The sequence below is a fragment of the Lonchura striata genome, chromosome Z, assembly GCF_050655825.1.
Source record: "Lonchura striata isolate lonStrDom1 chromosome Z, ASM5065582v1, whole genome shotgun sequence".
Classification (NCBI taxonomy): domain Eukaryota; kingdom Metazoa; phylum Chordata; class Aves; order Passeriformes; family Estrildidae; genus Lonchura; species Lonchura striata.
Window position 1 is genome coordinate 11,342,268 of NC_140740.1, and position 23,902 is coordinate 11,366,169.

Genomic DNA, 23,902 nt, shown 5'->3' on the forward strand with positions numbered 1-23,902 from the left:
AAGATTGAATTTTCATGGCAGAACTGGCATTGTGCCAGTGTCAAACCATGACAATAACATTAAAGAGTGAAATCAAACTTTGAAAGAAAGCAGAATTAACTCTCTTTATTCTTAATTATGTGTTAAAAAGTATTTTGTTACTCTTACAAACTCATGCCAGCTGATTGTCGCATTGTGGCAAGACTGATTTTAACTAATTCACAATTTATGTTATGAGAACTCCAGCAGAAGATATTTATTAAGGTTTTAAGGGAAAAATATGTTCGTAGTACATATGAAAAATTTTCAGAAGCTAAGTTGTCTAGCAAACTGCCATATGATAAACGAGAAACAGAAACTTTTTTCCTAGGTCAGTGCTGAGAGATACTAAACAAGCTGCAAGAAAAACTTTCATTTCTGTCAAATCAACAGGTACTCCTCTTCAAGCATATTCGACCATGACACAAAGAACAAATGAATCATATGGTACATTTTTAGATAAGTTAACACAAACTGTTGAAAGATAACGCCCTGATAAAGCAGCTCATTCTTATATTCTCCAAAACCTAGCATTTGTAAATGCAAATGATGATTGCAAAAAATTATTTCTACATTACCCAAACAGCCTCCAACTGTTACTCAAATGCTTTCAACTTACAGTAAAATGAGCACTCCACAGTATCTTGCTACAGTACAAGCTAATGCCTTTAGAGAGCAAATTACTAAATCTCATGATTCACTAAAGAACAAAGTTTAAAAAGCAACTGAAGAACAAATAAAACTTTTTTTAAAAACTCTTGCTGCTGTTCAATGAAATTCTACTAAAAAGTCGTGCTTCAGATGTGAGAAGCCTAGTCATGTGATAAAGACTTACCCAATAATAAAATCTGAAGAATACATTCTGCTAGTCCTCAATATCAAAAAGGGAAACATTATGCAAGAAATTGTCATTCTAAATTTGATATAGATAGTAATCACCTACCATTAAACTCCAAGCAAAGCGCGACCCACCACGCGGTGAAACAAGCAATAGCAACTCAGAATCCAGGGAATTTTGCCCCCTTAGCCTTAACTAGGAGACCTCAAAGGCAAACACAAGATCTACCTTTACCACCAGTACCACAAGATGTTCCTTCTTATTACCTCCAAGGACAAAACTGGAGTTAGCAAACTCAAAATTAACATGGTTTTTAAAAAATTTCTGTTATGAATGTATACCTACAGGTCTGATTAAGAAATCACAACAAAGACAAGAATTTTTAATTATTACAGGTTAAGACAACAATACAAGTCCTGGACTATAAATTTTTCCAGTTATCATTTCAGTAAACTACAATGAAGAGCTAATAGTTTTAGCTCTTCCCCTCAAAGCCCCAACAGTAATTCAACCTAATACGCCTCTTGCTTTTACAATGGCTTTACCTACAGACATACTCAAACAAAATGTATCTCAACAAAATGCTTTGTTAACCAATCAAACGGTGTACCAAGGTGTTCCAGATGTGATTTCTACTCCAATGCTAGATGTCTTCTAAGTAGAACATACTTAGAAGTATGTTTTAAACCAACCAGAACTGACTTGTGCCCTAACTCATTGTGGTAGAGTAATTTATGTTACAGGCATACCAGATACGGTGCAGGTGTCTCTGTAATTTCTCTCCTGTTTTAGCCCAGTAGCTAACACTTAATATCACCTATGAGAACACTCACAAGGATCAGAAGAACTACTGTTTGTTTACAAAGTGAATCCATGATTACTATTACAAGTCCTGAAAGGAAGATAGCTGCTGTACGTGCCTTTCTATCAAGAATTCCTAGAAACTGGCCTCTCGTCATCATCGCTAGAAAAGACTGTTTCTTCAACATGCCTCTTCATCCTGAAGATGGCCCAAGATTTGCCTGCTCAGTTCCAGTCATCAATCAAAGAAAGCCAATGCAAAGATATCACTAGGAATCTTTACCAATGAAGGGATGAAGACTTCTCTAACAATTTAACAATATTTTGTCACACAAGTACTGTGCCCAACTTGACAGAAGCATCCACAATCCACAATTCTACACTACATAGATGATCTACTCCTTGCAGCACCAACATAGACAAAGATGAAACAAACTCGTGACAGTACTGTCACTGAAATCCAAAAGACTGAACTAGAATTTCTACATCTAAGATACAAGAAATCCCACTCTAAAAATATCTAAGATAAAAGATAACAAAACAATTTCACCACAAAGATACAACTTCAAGTCAACATCAACACTTTGCAAGATTTACAGCAACTTTTAAGAGAAATTAACTAGATCAAACCTATTTTGAAAATTACCAACAACAAACTTGCTCCACTTTTTGATCTACTGAGAGAAAACTGTGACATTAAATCTCCCAAGATTTTAACACCTGAAGCTCAACTCACCATAAATAGTCACAAAAACTTTCCAAAGAAGACAAGCCCATCATTATGCTCCCAAGTAACCTTTCTTCTTGACTGCTTTGAGACAGAAGCTACAACTTTATAGCCTCGTTTTTCAATGAGCTCCATCTGAGAAAGATCCATTACTAATAGCAGAATAAGTTTTTCTTCCCTACAAGTCTCCAAAGACAATTTCTACAACCCTAGAGATAATAGCACAAATTGTAATTAAGGTCAAAGCAAGAATATTAACCGTAACAGGCAAAGATTTTACAGTTCTATATTTACCTTTAAATAAAGATTATTTCGATTAGGCATGACAAAATTCAGATGATTTACAAAATGCATTCTTAAATTTCTCAAGTGTTTGTGCTATTCATTATCCAAGTCACAAATTATTACAAACAAAATTGAGTTTCAAAAAAAACCCCTTGCTAAGTGAAGGGCCTTTAAGTAAGACAATGCTCTTCATCAAGAAAAACACATAAATCAGTAATTTCAATCAAACAACAAAAAATTAATCAAATATTCAAATAGTCAAAAGTTCTCCTCAAGTAGTTAAACTAGCTGCTGTTGTTAAAGCTTTTCAGCTATTTTCAAAGCCTTTCAATTTAATTACAGATTCTAGCTCTGTTACTAATGTAGGTAAAAATATAGTTTTAAAAAATATCAGTAATAATAATTTATATTGTTAGCTTTCATATCTTCATAAAAATTTACAACACAGAACTAACCTATGTTTTATTTCTCATATTAAAACCCATTCATCTTTACCAAGATGTTTAGCAAAAAGAAATACAAGAACAAAAAAATTGACCATAGTTATCTCAAACACATTAGCAAACTTTTTTAGCATGCAAAATTGAGTCATACCTTTTCCATCAATATACACAAGCACTTGTACAGACGTTTTGTATCTCTAAATCCCAAGCTAAAGCTGTCATTAACAGTTACCCTGATTGTCAGCTTGTGCAAACCCCTGTTTCTACAAGAAATGTTCATCCACAAAATTTATAAAGTCTACAATTATAACAAACATCACTAAATACCCTTCTTTGGAGAGATTTAAAAATATTCATGTTGCAGTAGATTCACTATCACGTACAGTTTTTACCTCTATCCACACAAGAGAACAAGTAATTGTACCTATCAACATTTTTTACAAACATTTACTTCATTAAGTGTACCACAATAGCCCCACATATCTATCTCAAAAAGTAACAGCATTCCTAATAAATTAAAATGTTCATCACTCCTTCAGAATTCCCCACTCCCCCACAAATCAAACAACTGTTAAAAAGACACATCACACATTAAAACACATTTAGATCAACAGAAGAGGGGAGCAGAAGTAATACCACAGATAAAATTGAGTAAAGCTTTATATGTTTATAATTCTTTAAACAGTTCTTTTGCAGAACCAGATCCACCAATTCTTAAGCATTTTACAAATAACACACAAACAAAACTAAAAAAAAAAATCCTCCTGTTTTAATTAAGACCATAAACAAGACAAATTAAAAGTCCTTTCCAATTAATAACTTAAAGCAAAGAGTATACTTGTATTTCTACAAGCACTAGAAAAGCAAAGTGAATTCCAATAAAGAACGTCAAACCATACAACACACCAAAACACACTAACAAACCCAAATACAAAAGAAAAATTACAAATAATTCACAAAACCTCACCAAAAACAATTAAAGTCAGTCACAAATTTAACCTTTAAATTGAAACCTTAAAAAAGTCAAAATTTATCAGAACCTAATACAGATACTAAATCTAACTTTATCCAACATTAAGAGTGGTTTAACTTAGAATTATAGAGCTTAAAACAAACAAAAACAAAAGTACCTTCATATAAAAAGTTTATAACTTTTTTCCTACATGAATAAATATATGCAGTAGTAAAGCTATGTAACACAAAGTAATAAGTGACAAGTCAAAAATAGTTTATTTAAAAAGAGAGGGGGAATTGTAGGAATATATAAAAGGTAAAAGACTTTAGGAAGTGCAAAAAGGACCCAGAAAGTAGACATAAAGCTGAAAAAGGCTGGGAAATTTCAAAATGTTCTCATGGGAAGCTAGGAAAATACATTTATATTTATCATAAGGAGCAAGAAAGAACAAGAACTTAGTGATAGTTGGAGATGTCAAAAGTCCTAGATATATGCTTTGCAAAAATAGAAAAAGTTTCAATCTTACATAATGAATTACCCTATACCGTTTAGGGTTCATAGAAGTTCTTCTGTTAATGTTAAACCCACATGGGTCCTTTTCTTATTGGTTAGGGTATAATGACTCTGCACCTTTTCTTTTATGGTATTGGTTCAAAGAATATGTAGAAAAAGGCTTTGCATAAACTGCCATCTTGCCTTTGATCTAGATTTGCATGGATGTTCGTTTCTCTGTGTCTCTGGCTATTTGCTTGGATGATACAGACATAATAAATGCCAAGTCTGCAACCAGTCCGGGTCCCATCCTGTTTTGTGAGACGCAGAGCGACCGGGCAGAAAGTGGACACAGCACTCCCAGCTCTGGCCGCAGCGCTGCCCAGCCCAGGGGGACGGTCACTGCCCTGCTCCTGCTGCCCCACTGCTGCTGACACAGGCCACGATGCCCTCGGCCTTCTTGGCTACCTGGCCAGGCGCTGGCCACCTTCAGCTGCTCTTGACCGGCACCCCGGGCTCCTTTAGCCCACACAGCTGCCCAGCCACAAAATTGCCCGTTTGACTGCAAATACCGCATTAAATTGTCCTTCTACTTCTACAACCACATCTTCTAAGGAAGTATCATGAAGTTTGATAGGGATAGGAATCTAAGTTGCTGTCACTTCATTAAAATGGGCTTATTTAACTCTGCAGGAAGTTGCTCTCTCCTAAGTATTCATCCCTGTCTAGTGTCATCAAGCAATGTCCTCTCTGCAAAACTGAGTTTGTAGGTCTTCAAAGCTCTGAGGTGGAAATTAGGAAAGATCCAGCTATGCCTTTGTATTTGTTGTGGAATGCCTGAAAATGGATTTTCTTTCAGCCTGCGTGCCTGGCCCTCTACAGCCTACTGGTTCTGGCAAGTGTTGCCTTTAACATCCCTCTAAAAAACTCGCTTTCACGGCCAAATTCCTTCTGCACCTTGCAGAGGTCTTTGATGGCTTTTTGTGGAATGGGGGAGCACTGTGCGAGGGGCCTGCCCCCCTGCCGTGGGGTGAAGGTGACAGGGGCAGCAGAGAAGGCAGGCAGGGAATGGGGCAGGCCAGAGTTCCCACGCTCCCCCCCGCCGCCCTGACGTGACCCCAAGGCGTGGGAACCGGGGGAGGAGGAGGAGGCAGAGTCAGGGCCAGGGGGAGTGGCTGATGGAAAACTCCCCCAGAGGCGGAGCTGGGGGACGAGATGTTAAATAATTCAACAGGGGAGGTGACTGAGGTGGGTGGAGGAGAGAAGTGGGAGGGACAATCTGGGGAGTGGAAGGGGTTTCGGGAAGAGGCTGGAAAGGGATTGTGGAAAGAAGGAACACATGTGGAGGGAAAAGCCATGCGGTCCCTGCCATCTTATGTCCTTTGAGAAGAGGGGAAACCATTTTGTGAACTGTGGGATAAGGGGTTGGGAACAGAATCAGGGAGACTAAAGCTTACAGAATGTCTATGGGATGGGACTGTACATTGCAGGGAAACAGGGGAACTGGGAGAGTCCAGAGCAGTGCCAGCACTGTCCTGGTAAGGGTCCCGAGGATTCTCAGAGGGGCCAGAGTCTGCCTGTGGACATAGCCAGAAGGCCTAAGAATCCCCCGTTTTTGGAAAGAGGGAGAGGAGAGAGGGGTAGGATTTTTAGAACTGGGGTTTGGTTTGTCAGCCCATGGCTGTGGCAGAGCTTCATAATTGTTTTTAATAATATCCCTAATATGCAGTGCCAAGTAATTAAATCTGGACAAGGAAGGATCCCTCTGATTGAGGATTTCCCTTCCAACCTGATCCCAGAAGGGGACTTGGTATAATATGGTTGCAGAAGTATCTGGGAAGCTCTGTGACACCCACCGGACAAACCTTTGAACATCTGATTTTTTAAACTTTTTATCCCCCCTAACTAGGATGCCCACAACTTGGGAATACAGTCTCCTCTGTGGCAGGGTCAGCTTTGCACCCATGCTGACAGATTTTAAGGTGTGCCACAAAGTCTACAGCCAGGAGAATTACAACAAAAAAGGAAAGACCACCCTGAACAACCTAGACCACCTGGCCTTCAAGCTCCCCACACCCCGGGAAAGGGAGCTATAACAAAATAATGTGGGGTCTTTCCCCGACACCCAGGGAGCAAGAAACCCGCCCCCCCCCCCCCCCCCCAAAGAGGGAATCCCTCCCCCCAACCCTGGGGAGAAAATGAAAACCCTTAAAAAAAGCAGGAATCTAAGCCCCAAGGACCCCCTCACTCACCAGCAAAAAGGGTCCGGGCACGTCCAGGCAGAAACGAAAAATCCAGGCTGCAGACACGCCCAAGGGGGCACCGACTCCGGTGGTGCCGGCCGGAGCTGCCGGTGCCTTCCCCGGGAGCGCTGCCCACTAAAACGTGGGTCTGCTCCCACCGGGGTAATTTGACGGCCAAAAGGATAAATCCACGGGTCTCCTGGACTCCGAGGGTCCTTCTCCGTGGGGTCAGGCTCTCTTCTGGCTCCCGGTGGGCGCCAAATTGCCGCTTCCCCGCCCCAGACCCCTGTCCTCAGCCCCGGCTAGCTCTCCTGCGGGGCGAGTAGGGCGAGTGAAGCACCCTCCGCTGTACCCGGCGGGGCTTTGGAGAGTGCTTGGTGGGTCCTGGGGTCGCTGCTGATTCCAACGGCGAGGAAATGAGGAGAGGCACTTGTTGGGGGCAAAAACCCGATGTTTATTGAGGTCCTGTGGACCCAACAGCACCGGAGGGGACCAGCCAACATATGCAACTCGGAGGTGCTGGCAACAGGTTCCACAGGGAGAGGGAGGGGGGCCGATCAGCCAGTGGGGAACAGTCAGGAGTGACTCTGTGGGGATTGACATCTGGGGGATCCAGTGAGGGATGGACAGGGTAGAGGTCCCAGGACCTCATCCAATCACTCGGTGCCCTGGATGGAAGTTTCCAGAGATAGGGGAAGGGGCACCGAGTGACAGACAAGGCACTTGGGAGGGGGCAGGGGACTGACTCGGCACCTTCCAGGGAAACTGACACTTGGGAAAAAGCGGGAAAACTCAGGGAGAAACCAATACAGTATGGGGGCACATTGGAACAAACCATGACCAAACCTATTGCAAGGGGGAGGGGAAACAGGACTATGGGAGGATATATTACAATAACATCACTATGCATTTTTACATCCACATAGTATCTACCCCCTAATTGTGAGAGCCAACTGTTACATGACTCATCTATAACACACAGAACCAGGAGAGAAGGCACTGTTGGCATAACAGCTGAAACAATTCCTAACAAATCTCCCACATATTTGCATGTTTATTGGATATGCCCAAGGCTCCTGATGATGTACGTCTCTGATTTTATTGCCCTTTGGAAGCAGTCAAACTGGCAGTGTCTGCCCACCAACACCAGCTGCTCTGAGCTGGGAACACGCCTGGTGCTGCTGATTTCCAGAGGCTTCTGTGTCCAGGAGAAATAAGGAAGGAGCAGATTGAAAGGTGCTGGCGCTGCTGCTACTCTGTGCCAGAGAGCCCCAGCTGGGCAGGGCACGGCGCTGCAGGCTCTTTCTCCTGCCAGAGTTCTGGCACATAAAAAGATAAAGCAGAGGGAAGTAGCTGGGAAAGGTTTCATTTTGACCTTTATTACCTGCTCAACAGAAGTGGCCAAAATGAAAGTTACAGAGCAGGGCCTGATCCCTTCTCCTGCAGGAGGGGCCCTGTACTTTGTAGTATATTGCTGTGGGTAGATCATAAGATTTTGCCATTGATCCTGACACAGCATTTAGTGTTAAAAGTTGGAAAAAAGTCAGGGACAAGCTGTGGAAAGTCATCTGAGCGGGAGGTAAAAGTATTGTCAATCTAGTTGTTACTTGGAGATCGCCTTTTGAGGCATTAAAGGAATGGAAAACAGCGGGAACAAGCAGAGTACAACGTGGATGAAGATTTGGGGTTGATAAAGGACTCTGATGGGAGGGATGAGTCAGATGGGGCTTTTGATGGGGGACTTGTTGAATACATCCTTGAAGAAGGTGCAGGTGCCCATGGAAGTTACCAGGCAGGCTACCAAAGCTTCCAGGAAAGTTGCCAGAGTTTCTGCGCTGGATGCTGAAGCTTATGGGAAAGCTGCTAAGGCTTCCAGGCAGGCTGCCAAAGTATCTCCTTCTCAGACTCCTAAGCCTCTTTATCTCACACCTGCACAGCAGCTTTCAGCGCTGCCTCTATACACTGCACCACTGCGCCAGTTAGCTGAAATGTCTTTAGCAGAGAGACAAACCCAGCTGTCTGCCCCCTGCTCCCCTCTGACGCTGTTGAGGCAGCATGGGAATGAATAGACTTTGTTCAGAAGGCTGAGACTATAACTGGTTTATTTCAAAATACATCGCTCTTTTATACAGAGCTTTGTGCAGTTTGTTCTTCTTCCAGGTACTCTCCTTCTGACCTAATGATGTTTCCGAAGCAGCAGCCTTCAGTACCGAGGCCTGTGTCAGGCCCAAGTGGATTTGGTTAAGTTTCTAGCTCGTGTCTTCAGCGTGGAGTCCAAGGACAGCAGGAAAAGCAGGGCAAGCAACACTTTACCGAGTGAGGAGGCTGAGGGCCGAGATGACCCTCGCCACAGCTCCGTTTCACGCCATGCCATGAAAGCAGGTAATTCATGACGGGACAGGGAGCAGGGCCGCGTTCTGCCCGCAGCCACACGCGCAGCGCGCTCCTCGGGCAGCCGTGCCCCCCGAGCGGCGGCACAAGCGCCAATTTCCTCCCGCCGGGGCCGGCTCGGCTGCGGGCGGCTCCAGCCGGCCCCGCCCCGCCCCGGCGGCGCCCTCGGGCCGAGCGGCTGCGGCCCCGGGTCCGGGCGGTGTCGGGGCCGTGCGGGGCCGCGCGGGGCCGTGTCGGGGCCATGTCGCGACACGGGCGGGTCCCGCGGCGGCAGCCCGGCGGGGCTGCGGGGGACGGGGCTGCCGCCGCCGCGGTGCGCGCCCGGGCCGAGCCCCTCGGGGCCGCCGGCGTGGACGAGGTGGTGGCAATAGCGGCGCAGCTGGCCCTGGAGCGGTTCCGGAGCGGGGACGAGGCGGGTGCGCGGCACGGCCCGGCCCGGGGGCAGCTGCGGGTGTGGGGAGGGCGCTGGCAGCGGGTCAGGGAGGGGATCCTGCCCCTCTGCCCGGCCCTGGTGAGGCACGGCTGGGGTGCTGTGTCCATCTCTGGGCTCCCCAGCACGGAGACAGGGAGCTGATAGAGCGGGTCCGGCAGAGACCACTGAGATGAGAGGTCTCGCATCAGGAGAGCTGTGGGAGTTGGCCCTGTTTGGCCCAGAGGAGACTGAGAGGGGATCTCACTAATGCATATGAATATCTCCGAGATGAGTCCCAGGAAGGCGGTGCAGGCTTTTTGGTGACAGGACAAGGAGCAATGGCCATAAATTCAAAGAGAAGAAGTTCCACCTGAACATGAGGGAGAGCTTCTTTCCTTTGAGAGTGGCAGAGCACTGAAACTGCTGCCCAGGGAAAGCGTTGAATTTCCCCCTCTGGACACATCCCAAACCCTAGATGTGTTCCTGTGTCACCTGCTCCAGGTGACCCTGCAGGGGGGTTGCACTGGGTGGTCTCCCTTCCAATTCTAACAATTCTGTGTTCTGTAACGTTGAGATGTCAAGATTACTGCCTGTTGCATTGTTACTGTCTTTTCATTCTTATTTATCATTCTAGAGATGGAATTTCCTTCTAGTTTCACTAGTACTGAAAGAACATTTGTTCACCAGCTCTGTCAGTCTCTTGGACTGGTATCTAAAAGCAAGGGGTGAGTCGGGGTACAGTTTTCAGTTCTTTGGTGCAGATGGATAGAATTTCAAGACTAATGATAACCTGATTGATGTTTTCAACATACCCAACTGTGTTGCAAGGAAGAGTATTAGAGAAAAAAGTGTAAAAGTAGCTACAGAAATGAGCATCTTTGTTCATTGCTGTATGCATGCTTGGAAAAGCTTGTGACATGCATTTTGGGACAGCTTGATTTTATACTTTGTGGATTTAATGGCTCCATTAAAAAAGGTTCTCACTGTGATTTCTGTTTTTTTTTCTAAAGATTTTGCTTAGCATCTCATACCCTGACAGATAAAAGTTAAGCTAGAGTAGGTTCCTTTTTCCTAAAATAAGTTTTCCCTCCCCCCTGACAGAAAAGGAGCCAATTGATACCTGACTGTAAGGAAGAAGGATGTGTCAGAGGCACACGCAGTCATGACTTGTGACTTGGCTCTCTGTACGAAACACGCCGTTCGGAGCCTAATTCAGCGCTTTCCCGTCACAAATAAGGAACGCGCGGAGCTCCTGCCAAGGACAGAGCGAGGAAGTGCCTGTGCTGTTGAATCTGGTACATTCAGCATGTGTTCTGATTTGGACTTGTCCATCGACACCACTCGAAACCACCTGCAACCCAGTGACAAAACAAACCTCTCTGTCCCCTCTGGTGTCCTAACAGACACCTTCAAACAAATGCATTAATTTTCCTTACTTTTAAGGTCTTTTATAACTGGTGCTGTGAGGAACTTGGGAAGTCATATCATGCACATTGAGATGTCCACCTTGTGTTGTGTTAATTTAGAATCTTTGAGCCAGTTCCAGCCAAATCTTTTTGGAAGCACATTTTGAAATGTGGCTTCACAGAAGTAACTGTGAGGTGGGGTTGAAGAGTCAGTGTTACTGTGATGCCATAAGAACGCCTATATGAGAAAATGAGGTTGTCTGTTCTGCTTATAGAAATTAGTGTCCTTGATAAATGAAGAATTTCAGTTTTTATTTCTTCATCTCTACAAAATAGATTTGGTCCTTAAGAGACTACTGTCCAGACTTGATTTCTTGAATATGGAAGAGTTCACTGAGAGACAAACTTCTGTTGAAATCTTGTTTTTTTATTTTTAAAGCAAGGTTTTCATCTAGATTATTGCTTTAGCAGCTACAAGTGGAAGAATTGCACTGTGTTTCTGTGTGCAGAGATGGGTGTAGTGAACAGAAAACATTTGTACCAGTATGCCTTGTTTAATTGCATGTTTTTGATACGTGGTGTCTCTTCTTGACGTGCTTTCTTTGCTGTTAATTCCAATTGTTTTTGTTGTTTAATGGGATTGTTATATGAACAGAGGGAAGCTGTAATAAAAGTACTGAAATGCAATGTCTTAGGAGTGTAAGGGATAAGTTAATGAACAGTCTAATATTTGCCTTTCTCTGCATCTCAATAATGTATTTTTAGTTCTCCTGATTTCTTAGTCTGTCTTGGTACAACAGAGCTTGAAATTTAGTATATGAATCTGTTAATGGCATTACATAATATACATATTATACATATGTATAACTGAGTTTACAGCAAGCTTTTCGTTCTGCCAGAGAATAATTCTCAAGGAATTATAGAGTAGCACTTGCAATGATGGATGTGAAGTATCTCCCTCAGAAGATGTGCCCGTTTTTTGGCTACTTAGACACTGCTTTCTAACACATCGCACTGCTGTGTGGGGGCCAGGGCTCTTGATACAGCATGCTTGCATTGGTATGATTTCAGGCAAACGTGTGGAATAGCTTAAAGGTTTAACTCTGTCAGCGTGTATTTCTAGAGGGAACTGCAGGTGTGAAATGTGGGCACAGATACAAAGGCCACCAAAATACACCAGGCTGGTCTGGTTTAGTTTGTTTCTCCTTTTGCTCTTTGTAGGCTATTTTGACTTGGAGCAATGCTCTGGAAGAGTCTGGTTTTCTTCAAAATACCTATGAAAGTAATAACTGTTTTGACAAAATATCTATTCCAAGCACTGCAGGACATGCTATAAATATGACATCTAAATGCGTGATGGGTTTGTCACTTTACCCAGAGGGATGCATAAAAAGCCAGCAATGTTAATTTTTAAGTACAATTTTTGAGCAGTGTTTTTGTGACCTTCCTCTGTGTCTGCATAAATAAACTTTTAACTTGTCTTCACAGAAAAGAAAGAAGTAAACAAAATAAGTGGTCGACTTAATGATGGTATCCCCCAGGTGCCAGGGAAAAGAGGGGAATCAGAGTTTGATTCCTTCAGGCAGTCACTACCAGTTCTTGAAAAAGAGAAAGAAATTGTCCAAACCATAAAGGACAATAAAATTGTTTTGATTATAGGAGAGACTGGATGGGGAAAAACGACGCAGGTATGTTGCTTCAATGAAATAAAAACTATAACAGTATTTATTCTAAACTAATGCCAATTGTGTAACAGTTGTGATATGGGGTATTTTGATGCTATTTTAAGGCTTTCCTTTTCCTGTGTGATTGAAAATGTTGTTCCAGTTTATTTTCTTGCTTTTGAAACACTAAGCCTCTAGATAGGTACTAGAAGCATAAATGATTCCTTAGAATTTTATGGTAGATACCATTTTCTCATTAAAATAATACAAAATATTGAAGGGAAAGTAGCTGTGATGTTTGTAGAACTCTTTTTCTTCTAAGGCTAGTTCTGTTCTTAGTATCCAGAGTAATCTATTTTTTTGTGTTAAAATGTGAGATTATCTACAGGGCTTTGGATTTTTTTAGATTTCTCTGAAGCAGGAGGGAGGCACTGTAAGGTTTTTCTTTTAAAAAAACCTAAATAGGTTATACTTAGGAATTTATTTTCTGCTGATTCAGATATGCTTGCTGTGATAATTGTAATGAAAAGTCTTTTGCAGTGTGCAATATTGATGTGCAGTTAATGGTTTCCCTGTGCTAACAAAGCTGTGACTTTCTCAAAGAGCAAATTTGAACCACTTCTTTACAGATCCCTCAATTTATCCTTGATGACTGCTACAAGAATGGAACTCCCTGTCGTGTGTTTTGTACTCAGCCAAGACGTTTAGCAGCTGTTGCAGTGGCTGAAAGAGTGGCAGCAGAAAGAAGAGAGAAGATTGGCCAGACAATTGGTTACCAGATCCGGTTAGAGAGCAGGTACCAATGGTACTTCTAAGTGTCGGTTGATCTTGTGTTGGTCTTGTGAATCTTGTGTACATTGAAACCGCAGTATGTTTGTGTTGCAGCCTCACAGATGGGATACGTTACTGCAGGTAAGGAATACGTAAGAGTGAAAAGGATGGCTTTCTTACTGTGTTTTGCAGTTTCATGTAGAAGGTTGTCTTACAGAACTGAATCTCGGGTATTTTCTGTTGATTTCTTCTGCAGAGCGTATGCATGGAAATCCTTGTCTGATTTTCAGATCAAGTCTACACTTTCTTCTTTTTTTTTCCCCCTCTCTGCTTTTAACATGTGTGGATCAAAAAGGTCTGCAAACTTTGAAGGGAGGTGTGAAAACCAGCATGCTGTAAGTAATGTTATGTAGTGAGAGTTGATAGGAGCCATAAAAGGGAAAACAAAACAATTGGAATGTGACTGATGAAGCTGAGCATTATTTATCAGTCTAGTCTGGATTAAATGTACTCTTCTTCAGCTTCTGTGTTTAAAACATGAAGTGATGTAAAAGTAAGAGATTTCAGTATCACTTGATGAGTTTGTCTGTAAAGCAGAGCATGAATGGATTGGTTGGGGTTTTTACATCTTTGCACCATGTAGCAAAATGACATTTCAGGGAAGGGGCAGCAGTTGAGATATGAGTGACCAGAAGATGGCCAAAGGTTGTGTTGCTTGAGTGAACAAAGATAACACATAGCTGGTGAAAATGAAAGCACTTGAACAATGAAGCCACAATAAGAATTCAAATATGTGTATGAAAGCTCACAAGGATATTAAGAGATTAGAAGAGCTGGTGAAAATATGTCACAAATAAGCTGGATGATTAATAAATGGAAGTACTATGCTGGCAGAAGAAGAGCAAAGTCAGGTGAAAATGGTAGAATTACTGGAAGCAGTGCAGAAAATCCAGCTTGAGAAAAATCAATACAATTACTCCAGGGAAACACTGAAAGGGAGAGATAACAATATTTTGAGCTGTGGACAAAAGAAATTTGGAGTGGAGATGTTTAGAGAGGTTTGCTTAACTGTCTTCCAGAGAAAAGCGGTAGAGTACAGTACAGAGGAACTTTTCAGCTCTTTTAGGATGGCAGTAGCAGAGGGAGTAGTGAGAATTGCTGTTTTTATTGGGACAGCTAACTGTGCCCCAGGTATAGAATTGTAACATTTCAGTATTTTCACCTCCTGAAAAACCAGAGGATCAAGCAGATGACCCTGTGATTTAGTCAGCTGTAATGAGTTGTGTCTTCAAGGCAAGGCTTTGGGAGCTGTGGGGAGGCTTCTGTGAGGAGGTGCCAGAAGCCTCTCCCGTGTGTGACAGAGCCGGTGCCAGCCAAGACAGACCTGCCGCTGGCCAAGGCTGAGCCTATCTGCGATGGTGACAGTGCCTCTGGGACAGTGGGGAATGGGGAGGAAAACCTGTACAACAGAGGCAGCAGTTCAGGAAGAGCCGTGAAAGCATGTGAGAGAAGCAGCTCTGCACACAGGAAGGTCAGTGCAGGAGGGGAGGAGATCCTCCAGGTGCCAGGGCAGCCCATGGTGCAGCCCATGGTGAGGCAGCTGTGGCCCAGCAGGCCGTGGAGGTCCGCGGTGCAGCAGGGGTCCTCCTGTGAAGGATTCTGTGTTGGAGCAGGTAGATGCTTGAAGGAGGCTGTGATCCTCTGGGAAGTCTGTGCTGAAACAGGCTCCTGGCAGAAGCTGTGGCCCCGGGGAGGGAGCCACACAGAAGCAGGTTTGCTGTCAGGATTGTGACCCTGTGGGGTCCCACACTGGAGCAAGCTGTTCCTGAAGCACTGCACCCTGTGGAAAAGGACCTGTGCTGCAGCAGTTCCTGGAGAACTGCAGCCCATGGGAAGGACCCATATTGGAGAAGCTCATGGAGAGCCCACTTTCCCGTGGGAGAGACCCACGTTCTCCTTGTCTTTCTCTGGAGCCTGGGAGTCTTTTTGTTGTGTTTCCTCTCCCCTGCCCATGGAGAGGACAGATAGAGTGGCTTGGGTAGGCACCTGGCGTCCAGACAGGCTCATCCCACCACGTGTAGACAAGTACAAAGGCTATATCCAAGCACAGGCTGAGGAATTGGAACCTGGTTTTCCACATGGAATTTTCTAGTAAAATGAATGACGTGCAGGCTTTCTTCACAGTTTACTTTTACTTCCTTATTTATTAAAATTGAATCTTATTCTTCCAATTAGTCCATTGTCCAGAGTTTTGGGGCGCCAAGCACTACAAATTGTTAGGAAATGTCTGGGAAAAGGCACAGTTTAAAAACAAGTGGTGCGCATGAATCTTTTGAGGAGAGAACCGTAATATCTCTTCTGGTCAGCAGCTGCTTTAATTTTTTGATCCATGGAAAGCTTTAAATGGTGCAAACCCCTGAGTTGTCTCTGTGATGTGATCCATAGGGTTTCTCCAAAGACGCTGGTAACATTCTGCACTAATGACATGCTCCTTGGCACGCTGATGGCAGGAGACAGCACTCTCTCCACCGTGACCCATGTTATTGTGGTGAGCATCCTGTGGTCTTTCATGTGGGGTGGAGCAATATGTATTGCTTTGGAAAATGAGGTCCTCATTTGTTTTACTTAAATTTGCGGAGCACTGTAGGTGTTTTTGTTTGGTAGAATCTGAATCAACTTTAAAGACTTCAAAGAGTAGAATGCATGTTTTGTGCAGTTTGGTGTTTTTCTGTGTGTTTGCGTTTTTCCTGTAAAAATATCTTATTTTCATGCCAATGATTAAGTGTGGAATCAGGAGGAGTGGAGAAGGACAGAAGTGTAAATTTTTCTGAACTTCTGTGGTCAGCAGAAAATCCATAGGGAGGCTTACCTTGATGTGGCTCAATGTGATTGTGTCAGAATTTCTCTTACCATTTGTTTTAGCAATACAGGTTTTCAGTCCATTTGTTTGCCCAGAGTTTTCTAGGTAATGTGGAGTCTAATTGCTAGCAAATTATTCAGATTGTTCATTTGTGACTATGTCAATATTCCTGTGATGGAATTGAATAGGTAAAGGGAACTAGAATGTTTTTGGCAAGATTTAAGTACTGAAGATGAAAAGGTAAGTTTAGGTGCCTGCCTGTTTATCAAAGTTAAAAAAGCAGGAGAATGATCTATACATTCTTGATGTCAGCCTACAAACTTTGTATTTTGAGTCCTTGTTTCCTTCATTCATAATATAAATCAAAACAGAAGAATGAAAAAGATGATTAATCAGTTATGTGCCTTAACCTACAGGCTTTGTGTATGACTTGTCTAATCAATGTGTCTGTTTTTCTGATTCTGTGGTGTCATACATTTCTTTAAATGCTTATCAGTGGTGAAGTGAGAATTTATTAAAATAAGATTTGTAGTTTGTGGTGTTTTCTTGAAATTTGGCTTCAAATACAAAATCAGAGAGGTTTCAGATACACACTTTAGCCTCTAAAGTTAAGGTGTTTACAGCTTCAGTGTTGCAAGGCACTCAGTGTGGATAAAAACTTTTTGAGGCGTTTTTGTTTCTTTATGGATAGTTTTTTTTAAAAAAACCTATTACTTAAACTAGACTCACACATTTTAAGGCCTCTGTAATGTGCCACCAAAACATGTATTTTTTTTTTAGAGAAGTTTGTTTTTGTCAGAAGTTGTGATCCTGAATCTGTGATGGTTTTTCATCTCTTTTTTTTTTCCCCTTTTGTTACAGGATGAAGTACATGAGAGGGATAGGTTCAGCGACTTCTTGCTAATAAAACTGAGAGATGTGCTGCAAAACCAGAATAATTTAAAACTAATTCTCTCTAGTGCTGCTCTAGACACAAATCTCTTTATTAGGTATTTTGGAAGCTGCCCAGTAATACATAGTAAGTCTTGATCTTAACTCTTAAGTCTGAGTATACCTGCCCTGAGACTCACAGATCTTACTAAACTGTAGCAAATTATTCTGAGGAAAGGCACATGATTAATACACTGAGAATTACAGGAATCCTTGTTCTTTCTGTTTGCAGGTTTCTTGTTTCTTGACTGTTTGCACCTCATTCAAAGTGAAGTGTTCTAGTCCCTGGGAGTTCTGTAAATGCAGGTACATCCTGCCCCCCTCCACTCTTAATTGAAGAAGTAGGAAGAGGTTATTGAAATTCTGTCTTCATGCTGATACAGGACTTAGGAGCTACATGAGTGTGATATATATCAGTGCATTCCAGTAGGATCTTACTCTTCAGGCTTTGTGAAGGTTGTTACTGGTTACTGGATAGAACACAGATAACTGTACAAGTTCGGTTCAGAAATACAGGCTTAGGCAGATAGGGTTTCACATGAAAAAAGAATCACATGACTCTCTGATTTAAGGAAAATTAGTAGTTGTTCATCTGGGTAAATATTCAGAAAAGACATCCAGTTTCGCTTAGTTTGTTTGCAGACTCAGTTACCTGCAGTTAGACTACATTCAAATGCAAAGAAAAGTTACCATTATTTGCTGGTTTAATTTCATTTGACTGATCTTTAGTAAAAGCAAAATGTAAATGCGTGGGAGATGGGGGGTTTTTGTGGGTTTGTTGTTTTTGCCCCACCCTCCTGGTTTGCAGGTTTTCTGCATGGGTGACCTCCTCTGGCACCTTGCAATCCTCTTACTTTTTCAACAGTAATGTCCAACTTTAATGTGTTTTGAAAAGTAGCTTTTAAGAGAAATGCTTTATCTGACAATCAGGTAGACTCTCTGCATGTCAGCCTTTTTTAAAAAAATCTCAACGGTTTTAGGAAATGGGATTGCTTACTGGTTTATTTTAGCAAATGTTTGTGAGGAGGAAACCTTTTTTTCCTTCCTTTTTTTGTAGATGGAAGTGTTTAGTTCTCAGTTTTGAATTTCCGCCCAGTTGAATAAGGTTTGCAGCTTGTTGGAGACAGGAATCTGGAAATTACACGTGATTTCATGTGCTCTGAATTTTTTTTACAAGGGAGTGCCTCAGTTGTGATTGTTGTATGACTTTCCAGTTTAGTCTTTTTGCAGCTTCCTGTTCTTTCAGATCGGTCAATTTGTGTTGGAAAATCTGCTGGCAATCTCTCCCAATCTCTCCAGTTTACCACAGTGTTTGTGCTGGTTATGTAACAGGCCAATAACAATACAAAAGATGTTTTTTTCCCGTTTGTTTTTTTGAGGTTTTTTTTTGGTTAATTTAAGAATTAAAAGAAGTGGCTTTGTCTGTTAATGTAATATACAAGGTTTGAGTCTCCTTCAGCAATACAAAATCCTGACCACAGAAACCACATTTGGTAGCTGTGGATCGCTGTAGTACACAGAGTTTGTGATCAGTGTTGGAAGGCTTCCTCTGTGACAGCTTCTAAAAGTATGGGAATTGTGGATTGTTCTTTCTGAAGGAAAATCCTGAGTGTTCCTGAGTCAGGTTAAGGAAGAAGAAATCAAAATGTAGAGATTTTAATCTCCATGCAAAAAGCATCCTGCAATGTCGACAGATAAGGTCTAGAAAACAGTCCTGTTGAAAAAGAAATCGGGATAAATTATCAGAAGGTAAAGGCCGCTGGGATGTCTCATCTGTCCAGAAGTATTCAGTAAAGAAAGCTCAGCTTTGCTGAATTAGTTGAGGACATGGAGATAAGGCTGCCTTCTCACATGATTCTCATGAAAAGAAAGTAGTTCAGTACAAAGATGTACTGTCTCTGTGTGGAACCTTGCAAAAAGCTGTATTAATTGCTTATTAATGAATTACATTTTTAATCCAGATGGCAGACTTACATGGCAAGTTCTTGTTTGTAAGCCTAAACAAAAACGGCTGTTTTCTTTTTCTCATTTAAAAAAAATTGTAGTTAATAACTGTCAATCTTATGAACATCTCCTGCTGGAGCACTTCATAAAATTGAAGAGGTTGAGGCGAAACAAGGTGGCATTTGATTTTGGAAATGTTTTATTTTGTACAGTTTTGAGAAAAATGAACTCCAGTGAAGGTAGTTTTTTTAAAAAATTAATTCTGTAAGTGAAGCTGGTGAATAGATGATCTTTTACAGATTTTTTCTATTTTATTCCAAGGGAGACCTTTTGAAGTTAAAGAGATGTTTCTGGAGGACATTTTACGAAGCACTGGGTATACAAACAAAGAGATGGTGAAGTACAAAGAAAAGAAGCAGCAAGGTCAGTGGACTTGTTAATTCTAAGGGTTGGCAATGAGAATCATTGATTGAACAAACAATTAACAGGATTATTTTCTGTTGAAATTCCAGAGTCAGGAGATTAAATGAGTGTGATCAGATGACAACAAGTACCTTTAAGCTCTCAATATTTACATTATGGAAATAGTTTATGCAATTAAAGAAAAAAAAATCACTTTGATTCAGTGGTTGCATTCTGTTTTCACTCAGTTGATAAATGTCATCTTTTTCTAATTATTATGCTGTAGAGTTATATATAACTGGGGGCTCTGCCCACATGAATACTAAAGAAGCATAGGATGCTCTGTACCTTTGGGTGCAAATTAAAGTGCAGCTATTAAAGCAGGCATGATTTTGTACATCTTGCACTAAATGGACAAGGTATTCCCTTCAGTAACATTTTTCACTGCTTTCTTCAGGCATGGATGTATTTTTTTAAGTGTTAACACTCTTGAGCTAAACATCATTGGTTTTAAGTTGATTAAGTAGATACTGCTTCAGAAGTTTTCCTGGCAACTGAAAGTAATGATCCCAGTGATTATTTAAAGAAAAAGTAAAAAATGCAAACCCCAAAGCTATAACGTTCAATATCCAGTCCTAACTGGGTATTGATCACAGTGCTCATCTCTGATCACTGGGGTCAGAAAAGTTCAGTTAGGACACTGGTGTTTTCTGATGTTTCTTCCACTAGTGTAGAAAAGTAAGTTGTTACATGCAGGGACTGTATCACTTGTCTTCAGAATTCCATTTGTGGAAAAAGATCTGGTCGGAGGTTGTGTGGAAGGTGATTGCTTACGGGAGATACTTTGAATGCAGTAGTTTGGAATAATGGAGGTTTGGGGGATTAAACACCAAAGTGTTGGGTTTTACCTTGTTTTTATAGCCCTTGTTTGCAGTGGTGCACTTTGGCTACCCTTAAACATGTCATTTATGTTGGACTGGTAGTAGCATTCTAGACTAAATAAAAGAGGTTGAATAGGTAAAACTTGGTAAAACCTGCTGTAACTAACTCTTTTAGTAGAAAACAATGGATAATAAATATGACTCTAAAACTTTCTTGGTGAATACTTTGCATTCTAGAAGAGAAACAGAAGAACACTCTTGATGAGTGGTGTTCAGCTCAAGATAACACTAACAAAGGGACATCTCGGAGACAAAAATCAGTTCCAAGGACAAATGAGGAATACAAATGGTTGGATGATGGTGGTGACACAGTATTTAATCAACTGGTAAGTTTTTTCTTTTGTCAGAAGAGATGTTACAGGTGTTTATATTTGTGTTGTATTACTAGCCATTTAAAATCTGTTTTCTAAAGTTCTGTCGAGTCTTTCAGGACATTAACGTATTTTAAAGATTACCTGATGAGGATGAACGGCTCTAGCTGAAGTGTGCTCTTCAGTTCGGGTGGTTGCACACAGCTTTTCCTCAGATCAAATGGCTCGACTGCCATTGTGTTCGTACTTGCGTATGACAAAATCAATGCATGAGCCGATACCTGAGTGCTGGGTTTCTGTTGCTGCTGGGAAAAATAACCATTCCAATTCTTTGTGGGTAATGTATGAGAATAAAGACAACTCTTGGAAAAGATTAAGCTTTCAATATTGTTTTTTATTTTCAGACTGAAAAAGATGTGAATTGCCTTGAACCGTGGACAGTAAAAGAAATGGATTCCTGTCTTTCTGACATCTGGTTGCATGAAGATACTGATTCGTTTGCTCAGCTGTTAAATCTTATTTTAACTGAAAATGTCAGTGGTAAGTTTCATGTGTTATTACATAAGAAAAAAGCAACCTCAGATGTACTTAGATTTTTATGGCTACTTTTATCTCCAGTTTCAAATGGTGTTACCTTTTCATTTTGATGCCAACTGAAAAAAATGATAGGGCTAGCAAAAATAATGAGTTGTTTAGTTAGTTGTTGTTTTGAAGTATTGACAGAAGTTTGTTTCTAAAACAGTGTAGAATTCATATGAACTAACTTCAGAGATAAAGTGAGGAAAGAAATTTTCTTTGGGCTGGAATTTGAAAGCAGTATTTGTACTGTATTTAGATGAAAAAATAACATTTCTACTGGGTTTGCTGGATTTTTTTTTTTTTTTTTACTTCTCAGTTGATTATAGGCACAGTGAAACTGGTGCGACTGCTCTGATGATTTCTTCAGGGAGAGGCTTTTTGAGTCAAGTAGAACAGTTGATCAGCATGGGAGCAAGTATCCACTGCAAATCATCTAATGGCTGGTAAAAACAGAGAAACCAAAAGATAGATTTATTTGTCAATGTAGGAGAGAGAAAGAAAATTCTTTAACATCTAAATTAATTTGCTAACTTATCACACTGCTGTAAGAACTATAGATTTTGACAGCCTCAACAATTTCTAACTCCTCATAATCACATTGTTTTCTGTAAATTCTAAATTGAATTCTTAATTACATGGTCTTGATGATGAGCTATAAACTTTGTTTCAGTAGGTCTTATGTAAGATACTGGTTAGTAGAACAACTGTAATCTACTGAATTGGACCAAAATATTTGGCAATTCTAGTTTCATGGAGCTACACATATCAGAAGATCTTTCTGTTATGTTTCTAAATATATCGTATCATGTAAAAATATTTGTGAATCTGTAGAAACTCAGGTTTTGTGGTCATGGAGTATTTCTTCATGTAAACAGGGAAGTACAGTAAATAATTGTAGTATGGAATGATAAGAATTAGGATTCCAGGGGTCTGATATTTGGTACTAACATTTGAATACCTTGGGGAAGAAATGCAGTTTAAAGATAAAACAGTGAACTGCATAGTGAGGAGACAGCTTCTGAAAGACATGAAATAGCCAGATGTTATGCCTGGGGTGTGACTTTTTGAGATGACTTCAAGGATACTGCAAACAGGCAGGTCTGATCTCTGCACCATTTTTAAAGGAATAGCACCTTCTTCCTCCTCACTTCCTCGTGCATGTTTGCTCCTGTGTAAAACTGACATTCTGTTGTGGTAAAGAACTGTAGTCACCTAAAAGTCAGCTGTTAACACCTATTCAAGCACTTTCAAATGGGAAGTTGCAGATCCAGCAATAACAGTACTGATGTCAATACAGAAATGGGTACAAAAGTCTGATGTCAATTGCCTCTCTTGATGTGCTCTTCATATGCATCTTTTGAAGTGAAAAGTCTAATAAAAATACTTGTGCAACTATTTCAGGATGGCTGTGGACTGGGCTAGGCACTTTGGACAGACAGAGGTTGTTCATCTGTTGGAATCCTACAGGTAAGCTGTAACTGTTTTGCAGAATGAGTTGTATATGATATACAAAGAGTTGTGATGGGAAATTTGAGATTTGTGTTCTAATCAGAACAGGTTTTAGATTTTCATGCTCTAAAATCTGGACTTAATAGCAATACCTTTTTTTAAGAATAGGAATATTTAAAAAAATAAACAGCAAAAGAGTTTGTACTCAATAGCATATTGTTTATGTTTACACAACTTGCTAATTCTATGCTATGTACCATTTTCTTTTCACATGCTTATTTTGGAAACAAATCTGTAATGTGTTTTTATCCATATCTTTTATATGCAATAGGCATATTAAAGAAAATTTACAGAAGTAATGTGTACACTAGGCCATTCAAGAATGATTTTCTGATTAACTTACAGTTATCATACTTGAAGGTAGTGTTTTGTAAAGATTATCTCTACTATAATTTCTCTTAGTGTAGTTTCTGCTAGTGGGAAATTTTTGGAGAAGACGTATCTCTTAAATATTTTTACTTGAACAGATAAACGAGAAGTATCTTTATAGTTTCCTTTGCTTATGGTTGTGTTTCAATGAAGTTGAAGAAAACGAAAGTTAACACTAATAAATAAAGTGGCATCCTTCATTGGGTTAACATTGGAATCAGTAAACAGTAATAGTATGGTGATTCCCTTCTGCTACACTTAAACATCAGAATTCAAGACCAATAGTCATGTTGGTCTCGATCTAAGTTTGAGTTGATGGCTCAATGCAAACCCTAAGGGGCAGCCTTGATTCTGGTGTATTTTCCTGTTACAGCGCTTCATTCGGATTTGGAAACATGGATGAAAATTCCCTGGTCCAAAAGAATGCTAGTGACCTTAGTGCAGAGGACAGAGAGCTACTGACAGCTTACCATCACAGTTTTGATGATGAAAAAGTGGATCTGGATCTGATAATGCACTTACTGCACAGCATCTGTCATAGTTCTGATGCAGGTAGGTAAATACCTAACCAGTGGTTGTGGATTTGACTTCTGATAATCATGCTCTTTTTT

At 41.0% G+C, this 23,902-nt stretch overlaps 1 long non-coding RNA gene across 2 annotated transcripts; it reads left to right on the forward strand.

Moving 5' to 3' along the window:
- The first annotated feature begins 8,861 nt into the window (after positions 1-8,861).
- On the forward strand, positions 8,862-11,697 carry LOC146763630 (uncharacterized). 2 transcript variants are annotated; one of them, XR_014951054.1, is made up of 3 exons: positions 8,862-9,184; positions 10,240-10,330; positions 10,707-11,697. It is a non-coding gene; the product is annotated as an uncharacterized LOC146763630 (long non-coding RNA). The 2 variants fall into 2 exon arrangements; XR_014951053.1 differs by having other exon boundaries at positions 8,862-10,330.
- Positions 11,698-23,902: the final 12,205 nt, after the last annotated feature.